This window comes from Harpia harpyja, chromosome 2 (assembly GCF_026419915.1).
Source record: "Harpia harpyja isolate bHarHar1 chromosome 2, bHarHar1 primary haplotype, whole genome shotgun sequence".
NCBI classification, from domain to species: domain Eukaryota; kingdom Metazoa; phylum Chordata; class Aves; order Accipitriformes; family Accipitridae; genus Harpia; species Harpia harpyja.
This window is the reverse complement of record NC_068941.1, coordinates 50,563,575-50,579,210: the sequence shown is the minus strand read 5'-3', so window position 1 is coordinate 50,579,210 and position 15,636 is coordinate 50,563,575.

The following is a 15,636-nucleotide window of genomic DNA, read 5'->3' as shown; positions in this document are numbered from 1 at the left end:
ACTTTTTGTTGGTAAATTATTCAGGTTCAAGTATTAAAGATACTGGTTTTTATCTGGCAGATTGGTTGAATGATATAACTGCAAGGAGCCACATTTATTTCTAGTATATATCCCATGATGAAATGGCTGAGCAATGAAAGTCATCAGGATATGGCTGGGATATTGTTAGAGGTGAATCAACAGCTACAGAGTTCACTTGACAAAGGAATTGCAGTGAGCCAGCAAGAGAAAGGTTCAGTTGTACAGCAGGAAAGCGAACGCCAGGGTGGCCAGTGAAGCATAATAATGAAAGCTCTTTCTGTCAACGCACTCCCCTCAAAAAAACCAAACAAACCAACAATAACAACAACAAAACAGTAATTACACTAGCTATTTTTACCAAATGGGGAAATCAGCTTTTTCCAGCCAATCCAGCAAGGCATCACTGGAGTGCTAACCATTTAGGAATGTGTTAGAAAGAACCACACCTGAAAAGAAACCTGCATTGCCATTTCTACAGGTGGCAGAAAGTTCCAGATGTAAACAACCCCCTCTGCATCATCAGAGCAAGAATGTTTGGGAATTTTTGCTATGGATTATGGAGTCACACAGAAAATCCTCTGTCTCCTCAAGGCTAAACAGAAAAGGGTCTGAACCCAAACTGAACCTCATGATTGATTGTTAAGCAAAAGGAAAAAAATGCCCTTTAATTATATCATTATACTTCTGACTTGCCCAGAAGGACTTACAAAGTATTTTTTTTAAAAAAGCGGTATTTTAAAGGGGGGGGGGGGGTGTCTGATGGAAAGAGAGAAAATAAGAGCTCATGAAAAAGCCTCTTCTCATACTGCAGTTTTCTACAACCAAGGGGTTCAAAGGTTTTGATAAAGACTGACATTTTTACACTTTCGTAATCAGAAATTTAAAAAAAGCTATCTTATTTTCATTTCACAACCACCCTGCTGCTATTATAATTAATACTTACTATTATACTGATATTCTAAGGCACAGACCTACTAGTTATTAAGCAAATCTAAGTATCTCACAGGAACAGATTATACTGTTGTATGAGTTATTGGGATCTGTTTGAAAGAGCAGTACCAGAGAATGTTGACAGAGTAATAATGAAGGCCTTAAATTAATACAGAAACTTTTTATTCCAGACGATCACAGCTACAAGTTTCTTCAGTCATATGTACACATGCATATAAACAGACACACATATAAATGTATTTGGATACAGAAGCTTTTAAACAGAGCACAAAATTCTTAATACAGGAAGAGACAACCACATTTCTGTTGTGAGGATGAGGAACTGCATCAGAGTTAATTCATAATACTTTTAACTTTTCAAAATAAGAAAAAAAATTCTTTAAAAGTATGTCTCAATTCACCAACCTCTGTTTTGAAATTCTTGCCCGAAAGATAGAGAACGGAGCCCAGATACAGAGTAGTTAATTTCACTTTGTCCTGGTTTCAGCTGGGATGGAGTTAACTGTCTTCCTAGTAGCTGGTACAGTGCTGTGTTTTGAGTTCAGTATGTGAAGAATGTTGATAACACTGATGTTTTCAGTTGCTGCTCAGTAGTGTTTAGCCTAATGTCAAGGATTTTTCAGCTTCTCATGCCCAGCCAGTGAGAAAGCTGGAGGGGCACAAGAAGTTGGCACAGGACACAGCCAGGGCACCTGACCCAAACTGGCCAACGGGGTATTCCATACCATGGGACGTCCCATCTAGTATAGGAACGGGGAAGTGGGGGCAGGGATTCGCCGCTCGGGGACTGGCGGGGTGTCGGTCGGCGGGTGGTGAGCAATTGCACTGCGCATCATTTGTACATTCCAATCCTTTCATTATTACTGTTGTCATTTTATTAGTGTTATCATTATCATTATTAGTTTCTTCTTTTTCTGTTCTATTAAACCGTTCTTATCTCAACCCACGGGTTTTGCTTCTTTTCCTGATTTTCTCCCCCATCCCACTGGTTGGGGGGGAGTGAGTGAGCGGCTGCGTGGTGTTTAGTTGCTGGCTGGGGTTAAACCACGACACACTTCTCTGGTAATACAGCTAATTTCTGATTCTGCCAGGATAACGCACAATGAAGCAGTAAAACTGAGCTGCAATTCTGTAGCATTTAAAGGAAAATTTCTACTACAGTTTACGGAAAAATCACACTATTGTCACACTGATGAGGAGCTTGTTCATCTTTTTACAAAAGCCTACAGTGTCCGCAAAATTCTGAATATCTTCTAAAATAATCTTGATCTTAGAATAGGATCTTTCTTACATCCGAAAGAACCTTGGGAGCACCTATCTGTATTTAAAAGAATTTTAATTACACAGAGCAACAAACATTCATACACTCTGATCTGAGCAATTCAGTTGCTATTAATTAGTATTTTAAAACCTCAATAATAGCATGAAATGTAGTATTTTTTGTACTAAAGAGAGTATTTAACTTGTGCACTTACTTTCAGTCAGATCTGTAAAGATAAGATACAAAGTAAATTGAGGCAAAGTTCAGTTGCCGTCTCTCACTGCCTAAAAACCACAGAAAAAGAAAGGTAACATTGTCAGTGTTTTCTGACTTTAACTCAGTTGGGAAGCATCAGTGGTAAGTTTCAACTGCTGAGATGCATTTGATGAAAATCTTAAAAGCAATTGAGTAGTCTAAACTGTTGACTTTTATGAATTTGTATTGCGAATTACTCTTTGAAGGCTCTTTACCTGGGAGGCTTTGAACTGCCATTGTTGTGCTAAGCTTCCTGTATTTGCAGATAACAAAAATTAACTTTTCAAAGATTCAGTGGTCTGGAAACTGGGAAGTTATTTAAAAGGTTTAGTTCCAAGAGTACAGCAACGCCCCGAACCCTTAATTATTGGAGACAATCTTTAATGCTTATCATCCAAATAAGAACAGGTCTATTCTTTTTTTTTTTTTTTTTTTTTTTTTAAACAGATAATCTGAGCTCTTTCATTTGTGGATTAGTTGGACATTTGTTTTCACAGAATTTTATGGATGATTTGATATTACCTTTGAAAGGTGGTGGGGCACTGCTGTATTTACTTCATTTTCTTTTTATCCCTGTAGATTTTTTTACACAGTCATTAGGAGCACAAAAGTAGCTTCACAGTATGTTTATCCCTTTCATTTTGTAAGGCATTCCTTAATGGTAAAATATATACTTTTTTATTTCTAAACATAAAGGGCCTGATCCTGCATGCCAATGAGTGCTTTTAGCTCCCTTCAAAGCTAACAGGCAGCAAGTTTGTTTGGCATGCTGCAGAAGATACCCCGCAGGATGCAAATCTGGGCTCAGAGTGATTTTAAAAGACAGTATGTGTTTCAAGCCCCATTCAAACCATATTTCTGCACAAGAAATTTATTTTGACATGACTGAAAGACAAATCAGGCACTCACTTTCTTTCCTGTGGCATATGAAACCACAGGTTTAATAAACTCAGAAGACACTGAAGCAAGATGGCCACTGCAGTGCTAGCCCATTCAATCCACCTAGTAAGATACCATGTTCATTACAGCACCATGTTAATTTCAGCAAGGAGATGTTGGGGATAAACCTTACTACTACCACAAGCTTGCCTGAACTTGAAGAAATGCAATTGTTTTTAACATCTGAAATACAGATGTTTGAGATTTCTCCTTTGCTCCAGCATCCAGTACTGAGTTTGGAAAGAATACAGATGTTTGTTGTTATGATTAGGGCTCTTCATACAGTATTTCATAGGAATCTTTAATTGTCAGTTTTGCATAATAGAGGGCTCATAGATTGCAAACAGCTGTCTACAAACTCAGACAGCTCGCAGACAAGCCGAAGTATACCATTCAAATCCAGGATGCAACTTTTTGCCGTGAAACATCACTATGATATAAAGATAGGTTTGTCTCAGAAAAAAACAGGTTTTTGCAAGACACTTGTTTTAAAAAGATAAACTACCAAAAATAGACTCTAAGTTTTCTGAGAAAAACTGACAGTTTGAAGGTGCACAAAGGTTTCTAGAAAAAAAAGATTATTGAGAATTATTTTGTTTACAGACACTGTAAGTCTGCAAATGTGAAGGAAATGTTTTGGTTAGTCAGAGCCTACCTGCGTTACTGAGAAGCCTGAATACTCTCAGCAGCCATAATCCAAGTCTGTTCTCAGGTCACTAACAGAGTCAGCAGAGCAGACCTGAAAATTGCTAAGTAAGTCAAACATCAGAAGAACAGGTCTAGTTAACATCCAATTTGAGTAGGACAACTTTTGTAATTAACACTTTTCTAACTCACCTAATCTACACAGGCAATGTGGTATACCTTACACCAAGAAGGACAGCAGTCCACAAAGCAGAGCGAAATGAGTAGAAATCCTTTCCTTTCTAATTGACAGGACCTAATGCCAGATGGCCTTGCCCTTTAAACAACTCTTCAAACACACATGCATAGTCTGGGAGGTGAGGAATGGACAGCATGTAGCATTCCTACTGATTTCCAGAGTTGTTGATGAGGGGAAATAAGATCATCTGAGTTTCCTCTTCCTTTCCCCAGCCCCTATATCCTCCTCAGCCTGTAAACCTACTGCCTCATACTTTGCCTCTCAGAAGGGATACGTGCTTGGACTGGCTGACAGAAAACATAGGAAATGCAGCCCAATACATGGCTATTCTGAACTACTATCTCACACTGTAATTATATCTTAACTGAAAGGGAAGGAAGTATGAAAGATGTTTAGCATACAAAGACTTAGGAATTTAGCTAGGTTTTATCATACATTTAAAATAAAACGTAAAAATCCAGGTCATGATTCTGACAAGCTGGCTCAGCACCATGATTGTTGAATGTCCGCACATTCACTCCTGGACTCCCAGAGTCTCCCTGACCAGGGGTATTTCTGTATTCACCATAGCATTACACTAAGCAAAGCAGACTAGCAGAAGGAAAAGCTGGAAGGGACTAAACTAGAGATGGTCTAAAACCCATTCAAAACCCATACACCAACCAGACAGAAATATATTTAGGCAATGCCACAAGAGTAAAAGAAGTAAGAAGAGGGGGGTTTTTTCTTTTCCTCCACACAGCTGCAAAATACTGACTGGCAGGGATCAATATCAATTCACTGGATGAAACGTTGGATTCACCAAACCCGGAAAGATGAAAATGACAACAATAAGAGTGAAAATATGCTTCAGAGAACTACTGGAACACTATTGTTCTTTTCTGTTGAAGACAATTGCCCTTTGTTCATCAAATGTCAATCTAATTCACTACAGCTTTCATAATAAGGACTCATGAGTAGGTGTAAACGAAAGAAGAGTCTCTGTTATTTAAATTGAAATCCTCTTGCAATTCCTTGGTATGTAAATTACAGATTATGTTATACACTGATAGAGATGGTATAAATAGATCTGGCAGAGTCTAAGGGGACCTTTTGAATTGTTCTAAGTAACATGCACCACTTCTTCTGAATTTGGCCTTGAATGCAGACACAGAGGCAAACACAGAAAGGAAAATCTAACTGCTAGTGGAGAAATTTTGAATGTGCCTATAGGCAGTGCAAAAATGAAGAGGCACAGCAAGGAAGATGATACATCCTCCCTTACATTCAGGGTCAAACAAGAATATCAGTAAAGAAAGGCATTACACTTTATGTGGAAAAGAAAGTTTCACTAAACTGCTTAAGATCCAACAGGACTGTTAGCAGTAAAATGTCTCCAAATGACAGCAAGACCTAACACCTTGTGAAAACCAACCCTGCTTAATACCACTGGAGATGTAAAGCACAAGAATCCATGAAGGTGACATGACACAGGAAACCTTTAAGTCTGTAATGGTGATAAGGATTTTTTTATCAAAAATCTTCCACAGAAGTATAGGCTTGTTAGTCTTTGGGAACATAATGTATGGTCTAGCCTTTTAAGACAACCTTGTTTCTTAACTGAGAAACCAAGCACTTTAGACTTGGAAGCTGCAAACTTCGGCAGGTCTGCTAATAACAGTATATTGAACTTGTGGGAAAGTTTAATACTCTGGCCTTTCTTCACTTACTGTAGATGATAAACACTGTGCTGGAGGATAACTTTTTTTATATTGTCACAATCATTAAAACTGCAACTGACAAGAAGAAACTAGAGGGTGGGCTAAATAAAAAGGGTATGTATCATCCTGGCTTTGAAAGGAATATTACATATGCATGTAACAGAATACCTATATTGAAAGTTAAATGCTAGACAATAACAAAAAAGTAATATACAGTATCCTGGCTGTGAGCAAGGATGACAGAATGATAAAGCACTTAGGGACCAATCCATAAGATTATTTAGGTATCAAGCTACCTATATTCATTCATTTCAATGGAAAGTAAGATACTAAACAGGATTTAAGTAACTAGTAGCCAGGACTCTTTTGCTTTTCTTTTTTTTTTCTTTTTCTTTTGATCATGCTTTTTTTAATGGAGCCTAAATGTGCAGATGATATTTTCCACTAACCATGCTTAGCAGTAGAACCGTAGGCTCAGTACTAAGGATGCAAATATATACATAGCATGAGCAGCACATAATGGTCAAAAGAGGGAAGGATAAGGACAGAAAAAAGAGAGAACTATAGCAGCCAATAAACCTGTATAATAATTTTCAAAGCAAAACTATTTTTATAAGCTGTTTTAGATAAAAAGGTCTTAGTTGCACAGCAAATTCTGTAGGCATTTCTGTGAAGTACACAATCAATATAAACAAATTTGTTTGTGTCCTATTCCAAAACGTAGAAGGAAGAAAGAGAACAACTGCATAACTAAAGATGTCTTTCCTATCCTACCTGTGATAGACAAAAAGTGTAGGTAAGGTAGGCATACCCTTTTGACAAAGAGCAACATCTGTATTAGAAATACCTCTGATATCTTGTTAGATTTCTTTGTATAAAAATCTTCTCGTGACTCTTAAAAAATCAGAAATGCCAATGCTATTGCTGGCATTTGAAAAGCCCTCTTGTAAAGTACAGGGATGTTGCAACTCTGAAACAGTTAAAAAAAAGGAAGCCTTAGAATGTTCTATTAAATATACCCTGACACAAACAGAGATGCTGGTGACAGAAAGAAAAGTTAAGCAACCCCCCACAGCCTTGACTTCAAGTCAATGACAAGACTGACTCTCCAAATCTGTTCTGGCAAAGTGCATTCCATAGCTGCATGAAGAACCTATGGGACACAGCGATTTGTAATTCTCTCTCTGAACAAATGAAAGCCCAACATTTTTACACTTGAGTAAAATTGGGCCTGGACAATAGGGAACCAAAAACTCATTTGGATACATGTGGTGTTTTAAAACACATCACCAGGATCTTCAAATCGATCCAGTATCTAATGGCAGGCAGCACTGAGATCTCAGCACAGAGACACATGATGACCAGCTATTGTGCATGCTTAAAATCTCAGTGGTTGCATTATTGTATAAGTTCTTGTTTTGTGAAAGGAGGGCTGAGTGAGACCTGCAAGCAGGGAATTACAGTAATCCAGACAAGATGTCACAGAAGCATGAATTAACGTTTCAGTTTCTCTATGCAACAATGCTCTCAAACTTGTTATATTTCTAGGTTGATAATAGGAGTTTTGTTCCCCCTGAATGCACATGATCCCCAAAGAAAAGCCCTCAATTAAAGTTTACCTCTACATTTTGCACAGATGTAGACCAAGCAGTATTTATGTGCGGTACAGTGAAGGAACAAATCTTCAGACACAGTGTTAACAGCATTATTAAGCACAGTGGTCTCATCTTTTTCATGTTTAAAGCAATTTGGGGGCAGTCAGAACTACACTTCATAAGAAAGGGGGATCAGATGCTCCTATTGAGTCTGTAGCAAAATAATGTAAGTCTTCTTTCCAATAGCTGTGCAAGCTTTTTACTTCTACTCTTCTCATCTTCCCCTGGATCTTATTATCCCCTTTTGTCTACGATGCTTAATCAGAGACACAGCAGTTTAAACTGCTATATGACCTGAGAGATGACTTCTTTATCACCTCTGCACTTTTATAACATAAGTAAGTGATGGATAAATTATATAAGAAAGCCTAGACTGTGACCCGAGCTAATAATTTTTGTGGGCTAAGTCCTGGCATTGTAAGTCTTGCACAGTGCTTTTTCAGGCAAAACCCACAGAGGAGTGAGTAAGAGCTTTATCAGAGTCAAGCCCGAATAAAAGCAGAGTAGGGACCTCAAGATTTGGCTCTTTTTGACCTTCTACTTAGAATTTCTTGCAAGCATATTGGGCCACGTTTTCAAAAGCATTCAGAAGAGTGAAAATCCTCTCTATGTTATTTTATAAAACACTATAGTTCCGTACCTACGTTGTTGTGGTATATTCCAACAATTTTCCAAATAAATCCAATATGCTACATAATAGCACTTCAAGTTTGCCAATAAAATAATCAAAAACTTTAGCTTCACAAATTACTTTGGTTAGAAGAGACAGAGTTAATACTGAAATACCTCTAATGCATCTTGTCATTTTATAAGGGCTATGCTTTGCAAATAATCTTGATGGTGCTTACAGTATCAAAAAAACCCATATATTCAGAGCTACTGTCACCAGTCGACAGGCTTCACTGACAAACTAAAAATGAGCACACACACTTTTTATTTCTCTTCATCAGAATATCCCAGTAAAAAGCGCTGAGGGTGCCCTCTCCCAGGAGACCTTCAGCCCCAATGTGCAGGTGTGAAACCCATCAAAGCGAGTCTTTGGGAGCAGCTCTCTGGATCACTTTCAGACTAAGGGGGGTTGCGGCGTAGGGGTGTGGAACACACCTTGGGATGCAGGGAAGACCATTTCGGAAAGCAGCTTGGCAGGAAAAGACTTGGTTCCAGTGGGCAGCAAGCTGAAAGTTAGCCAGCAATGTGCCCTTACAGCAAAGGCGGCTAACAGGTGCATGCTTGGATCCATCATTAGGAGGAGTGTTGCCAGCAGGTCGGGGGAGGTGATCCTTCCCCTCTACTCAGCACTGGGGAGGTCACACCTGGAGTGATGCATCCAGTTCTGGGCTCCCCAGTACAAGAGAGACATGGACATACTGGAGAGAGTCCAGCAAAGGGCCACAAAGATAAGCAAGGGACTGGAGCATCTCTCCTATGAGGAAAGGCTGAGAGAGCTGGGACTGTTCAGCCTAGAGAAGAGAAGACTCTGGGGGGATCTTGTAAATGTATATAAATACCTGAAGGGAGGGTGTAAAGAGGACAGAGCCAGGCCCTTTTTAGTGGTGCTCAAGGACAGGATGAGAGGCAGTGGGCACAAACTGAAACACAGGAGATTCCTTCTGAGCAGCAGGAAACACTTCTTCACTCTCAGGGTGACTGAGCACTGGCACAGGTTGTGCACAGAGAAATTGTGAAGTCTCCATCCCTGGAGACATTCAAAAACTGTTTGGACATGGACCTGGGCTACCAGCTGTAGGTGGCCCTGCTCGAGCAAGAGGGTTGGACCAGAAGACCTCCAGAGGTCCCTCCCAACCTCAAACATTCTGTGATTCTGTGAACTGGAGCGGGGCTGCAGCCTCGGGAGTTTCTATGTCCAGGTCCTCGCAACTGGAGAGACAGGGATCCAGGAACAGCTACTGGGCAGACTGAGAATCTGAGCCTCGCTACTGGAGGGATCCACACTGCTCATATATATATATGTATATTTATATTCCCACAAATGGACCTCTATTCTGCTCAGCCAGAGGGGAGCAGGATGAAGCCGTTGGTGCTGTCTGTGTCTGCATGTCTGCCTGTGGTCTGAGTGGCTGGCCATGTATATATGCAGGTATGTGGTGTATCTACTTGTTCTGAGTGCTTGGGGAGACATTCTCAGACTCACTACTTGTTGGACACTCACTACTTGTTGGACACTTACTACTTGTTGGACCTGGGGGCACTGCAGTAGCCTCACCTCCCTCAGGCTCTCAGATCCAGCATGATGCATTTTCCTTTAACAAAACCAGTTAAGCTGGTGTAGCTTCCCTTTATATTCTGTATCTTTGAGTCAAGTCAGCTTTTTTCCATTCTACCTCATCTCTTCTGCAAAGTCATAAAGCTGGCAAAATGTAGCAACAGCTCTGCTCAGCTCAATAAATATGGATCCAAATGTATAAAAAACAAGCAGTAGTTATTGTTTGTTATTACCAGTTACACGCTTCATGAAGAACTTCTGTTATCAATGTTCAAAAGCCCTGAGAAACCTGGCAGTAGCCTCTGACCAGTTTCATTCCCCAGTATGCATAATGTAAATACCGTTGCTGCTATATGCTAGCAGTGCTAGTCATTCTTAGGGGCATACTTTATGTTCTTACAGATTGTACGGGGCGCTAATTCTATCATTACCAGAAAGCAGCTGTTTTCTTATCAGCAACTTGGAAAGTCAGCTTCATTGAAAACAATGAACAGGACAATTTTGCCTGCTAGTATTTTTGAATGCTTTTCCTCTTCTTAAAAACTCTTTTTTCTGTCTCCTGAATGTCCAGGATTCAGCAATCACCCCCAACCCAAAACAGAAGGGTTTTCTTAAATATCACAATAATTTTAAATAAATTTATCTTTCTCTTTTACCTACTATCTTTAAAAGCCTTTTGGTATATTCAAGTCATATTTTCAAACTTCCCTCTCCTATTAGGAAGATAAAAATTTATATTTTTGTTTAGCTGAAAGCTGGGATTCTTTCTTGATGACATGATTCACAAAGTGAGCTTTTAAGAGAAACAACAAATATTGCAAGGCTCACAGTGCAATAATGATGGATGGTGTCATGGTGTAGGCTTTAAATTAAGTAAATATATATACATATTGTTGCAGAACCAGGGCCACAGTCACTACAGTTTGGTATCTCCACTTCATCCATGTACAGAAGGAATGCAAAGGAAGCTGAAAACAGACAGTAAACTTATTAGCAGGCACACTAACCTACTTGAAAACAAGGGACTACAGGGAAAAAAACCCAAACATTAAAGTGAAATCAGGTGCAGATTTGAGAAATGTATGTTTTTCCTGTAAAAAAAAGTTTTGCGTTTATGTTCCTCCTGTAAAACAAGGTTTGCACTTCTGTTGGCCAATATAAAGCTAATAAAACCCTGCTCTCCAAATATCCAGTTAAAAGCTTTGTAAATTCAATCTAGAAAAGACTAATCCATGTATGTATCAAAATGCTATGGGAAGAAATGCCTTGCTGAAAAAAAAGAAACTTAAATAAAGCCATATAAGGAAATCCTTTCCTGTGCTTCAGTGCAATGTACCAATATTTATATCCAGGTCAATTGCTCAGAGATAAAGGGTTAATAACCAGCTCCTGTGTAATTAAATTACTTCTAATTACTCATTTTGTGGTCAAAGTAGGGATCACTTCAGAACAAATACATTTTAAGGATTCAGACTTAACTTGGGTAAAAAATCCAGGTTTCTACTTGGCTTTCCAGAGGAAGTTACTGGTTGTGTGACAGAATTTTTACATGGAAGTGAGCAAAAATGCTACAAGCAACAGTTGCATGATATTCTGGGTTTGGTTTCAGCCATCTGTATGAGTTGTTTTACTGAGTGATACATACTATTAGCTAATATACATCAATGTTAAAACCAGAAAAATTTCACACTATATAACATTCTGGATGGAAATGCTGTTGTAGTAACTGTCGTGCTGTAAGCTGGCATTTTGTAACAATGGGTTCTTCCTTGTGTCACTGGTCTTGAATGAAGCTGGAGAAGACAGTGCAGGATATGAACAAGACCTCATAAGTCAAAAACATATTTCACAAATGTTGCAAGTAGTGGCAGCTTTAAAGCTTGTTGGCTGGTGGGAATCTCAACAGAAAAACTTCTAGCAGGCTTGTGTGCAACTGCATGTGTATCTGTGTTTGCATGCATATAACTCAACGGAGACCTCACTCAGGGCTACTGGGCAGGCTCAGGAGTGTCCTAAAACTGTGCATTCACAGTTTATCACATATATATAGATAAAGATGGAAATTTATCACATATTTTAACAAGCTGTTACATGTTAGGAACTTCATTGGTGATCTCCATTCTTGCAGAGCCTGTAGCAACTCAGACAACACAAAAAGCCTGTTCAGAGTTGTAACAAAAAGAGTTGTAAAAGTTTTGCAGAGTTTTTACAGGTGGCTGGCCATTTTTTCCTGTTTCCCAGTACTTAATAAGTAAATTTTCTTGTTTTATTAGTTTTACCCTCATAATGAACAACCTGTACTGTTCTTAAACTTCTGTTGCATTATGTTGCCACTGGACATCCTTATTAAAACAGAATGACAAAGAAAAGTTTTAGCAGGGTTTATAATGTTCTGGTCGGGTTGGACCCCACTGTCCCCAAGGCGAGAGCCACCTCTGGTTGCAAAAGACTTCTGACATTTGGGGGATTTGTTTACTTTTACTATGGACAGCACAAAGAAACATAAAATATAGCACAATTATCCTGAACTGCAGCATACATTTTAATAATAGATAATAGCTATTTCTTAGCTGGTCCCCTAAAAAAACAAATCATAAGCATTAGAAACTCTGAGATATATAACAGGCCTAGTCTAAAAATAATTAAATGTCCCAAATAATTATTATCTACTTGACAATTACAGCAGGGGTACAATCTATCAAAGGAATGGAGAGATAATTGAGACAATTTGACAGAAAGTGCTAAGGACAAAAGAGTGCTGGGTCAGACAGACTAAACCATCTGTGTTATAAAGCACCACGGCAGCAAAAACTTCTAAATATAAACATTGCCCACTGCCCTAGAGTAAAAAGTATGGACAGCTAAAAAGACAACAAATTAACCAGTCAAGTCACATAATGAAATTTGGGAAAGCAAAAGGCTGCCTACAGAGAACTGGGCAGACAGGTAGCCTCGCATGAGGTCATTCTGAAAAACAGCAAAGACTGAATCTGCCTGACATAAAGTGTTTCATTAATTCACAAGGCAAATGAGAAAAAGAACATCTTGGCTCCATATAATATAGCATCTGTATTTTAACACTTCACATTTTATGTCTATAAAAGGAAGATTTAATATTGAAGTAATCAAATCATACAGGCAGCCTATCCATTGCATGCACAGTGAATCTTAAAAGAGGAATTGCAACTGATACTGATGGTGGTCTCCATCTCCGCAGTGTCTTCTTCTGGCCCTGCAGTGCAGACCTCCTTCTGCCGCAGGTCTCCAGGAGAGAGCTGCCGGCTCTAACTAGCTCCACTGGGCTGGTGCACCTACTACCTCTAGCCCACATCTCTGAGGCTCTTCTGGGCATTTTCTAAAGCATCAGTGTTAAGAGATAAGAGAGAAAACCCAAGGAACTCATAGATGAAGATATCCACATTCTGCTGCTCTGAACCAGTCTTCACATCAGTGTCTAGAGTTCTGGTACAACCAGAGCAGATATACTTCAGAAACTCATTCTAATAAAATATTTCTAATTCCTGGCTGTAATCAGGCTTCTCACTGACTGAAACTAACTCTTCCCCCTGAGGTGACTGAGCTGCATGTGCTCCTTTTTGCACCACACTCCATCCCTGCCTAACACTTCAGACATGACTACTGGTGGTAATGGGGTCCACTGGCTCTCCTGAGCTACCTCTACATACCTCATGACTCTTGCAGGCTTTGCAATCTACCACAACCTCATGTATTTTCTATTTAAGGTGTAGATAGAGTATGAATTCTTACGAGCATAAAATTAAAAAAGAAAAAATTGGACTATGAATCAACATTTCTTTATTGCAATCCAGTGTAAAACATTTATCTAGTGCAGTTATTTCTGATCAATACAGCTCTGCTGTAAATTTGCTACAAATTACATACTACATTGCCACCTAGTGAATAAATTCGGAAATTCAACTAAAATAAAATAATGGCGTGTCTAGAAGTATTTTTATGATACAGGTATGCTTAAAAATTCACATCTGTGGCTTCCCTGTGATAGTTATGTGGTGTGTAAGCAGGTGTTCACTGACCATCTTAATCCTTGTGCCTCTGTGCATGTTTGTGCATGTGTACATTGCCCTGCCCAATCACAATGCACATATGCATAATTATGAGTGTATTTGCAATATATCCACTTCGATGGATGTAAGTTTTACCCTGCAAAATACATGTATGCTGTCACCAATGTCAAGGAAGTACAGAAACCTTATGTGGTGCAGTCTGCCATGCTTGTCATCAAACCACCTATGCTAGGTGACATTAAATCTGGTTTGTTCACAGTGATGAGGCAATCCAAATTCTGCTTAGATAAAAATGTAGCACTCAGCAGACTGTACTGGTTTACTTGGACTCTGCTACCAACAAGCTGGCCTACCAGAAGATTTGCCATGGTTTCTAAGATAGAGTGCGGGGATAAAAGATCTGTGGTGGAGCTCCTGGACTGACAAATTGCAAGTGATACCTTGACAACCACCATATGAGCTTTTATGTCATGCTCAAGGCAGTTTAAGGACTTATACGGCACATGGCAATGCCAGACAAGAGTAGACAAGATGAAAATGTGCTGATCAGAGATTATGAAGGCATAAGGCAGTGCTGTACTGAAAACTTTTGAATGTACTCAATCACCCTGACTGTCAACAGAGTTGTTTCAGATGACATCTTTCTCACCACCACTCTCCACCAAGCAGGCAAGGTCATGACCTGAGAAGTTTAAGGACCAGTTTGTCATTACTTTTTCCAGCAGGAAACATCCAGTTCCTAAGCAAAAGATGACAACATTAATTACATGACAGGGATTGCCTGTTTGGAAAACTCTAGATCATTACACAGAGAGACTAATTTAACGCTATAGCTGTTGGCATATTTTGTGAGTATGTCTACATAGGATATATCCATACAAAAATACAATTCCTAATAAATGTGAAACAAGTGTAAATTATTAATGGCATATATGCCAGCCCAGGGGTTTTTTTCTAGTATTGCTGAGTTTGTAATTAGGATTTCACATTATTGGAGTAGTAAAAAGCAAAGTATGCTTCACTAGCAGCTGGAAATGGAGGAAGTTCCTTGCAATGATGTCCTTCATTTTAAGTGGATACATACAGGCGTTAAGGTGCAATTAAGTGGTAACGTATAATTTATAGTTTTTTGGCTTCAAAGTCTGTTTGCTTGCATGCATGTATATATTTACAGTCTTTATTGCCCTCTAGAACAGTAGTGGACAATAGAGCCAAATGCAGCTGATCCAGCTGTGTACCTAATTACTAAGTCATTTGCTGATCAAGAGTCATTTTCAGCAGCATACTTCCTCAGCTGGGTTCATTCTTGTTAGTATAAAATAATCAGAATGCAGTCAAATACATACAGTGTATGGAACCAGATGCTGCTTATGCTTCACAAGTTAAACAATGAAAAAATGCTGCTTGAAAGTCCACACATATCTTACACAATGTTGAATGGAGAGGAAGATCCACGTCCCATCTGGTTTTCAAGGGAATTTTATTATATCTTTTAGATATATTTTTCAGCTTCTGGGTATTATGTTTATTACATGGATTGATTTTTAATCTGTTTTTCTCCTTGACTGAAACCTGTTTTATGAGTGAGACATTGAAATAACGTGCTCTTTCATCTGCTAGTTCTTATAGACTGTAGATAGAATCATAATTTCATACTGTCTGTAGACTAGCAGGAGTCTGTATTTGCTACTTCAAAGCCAA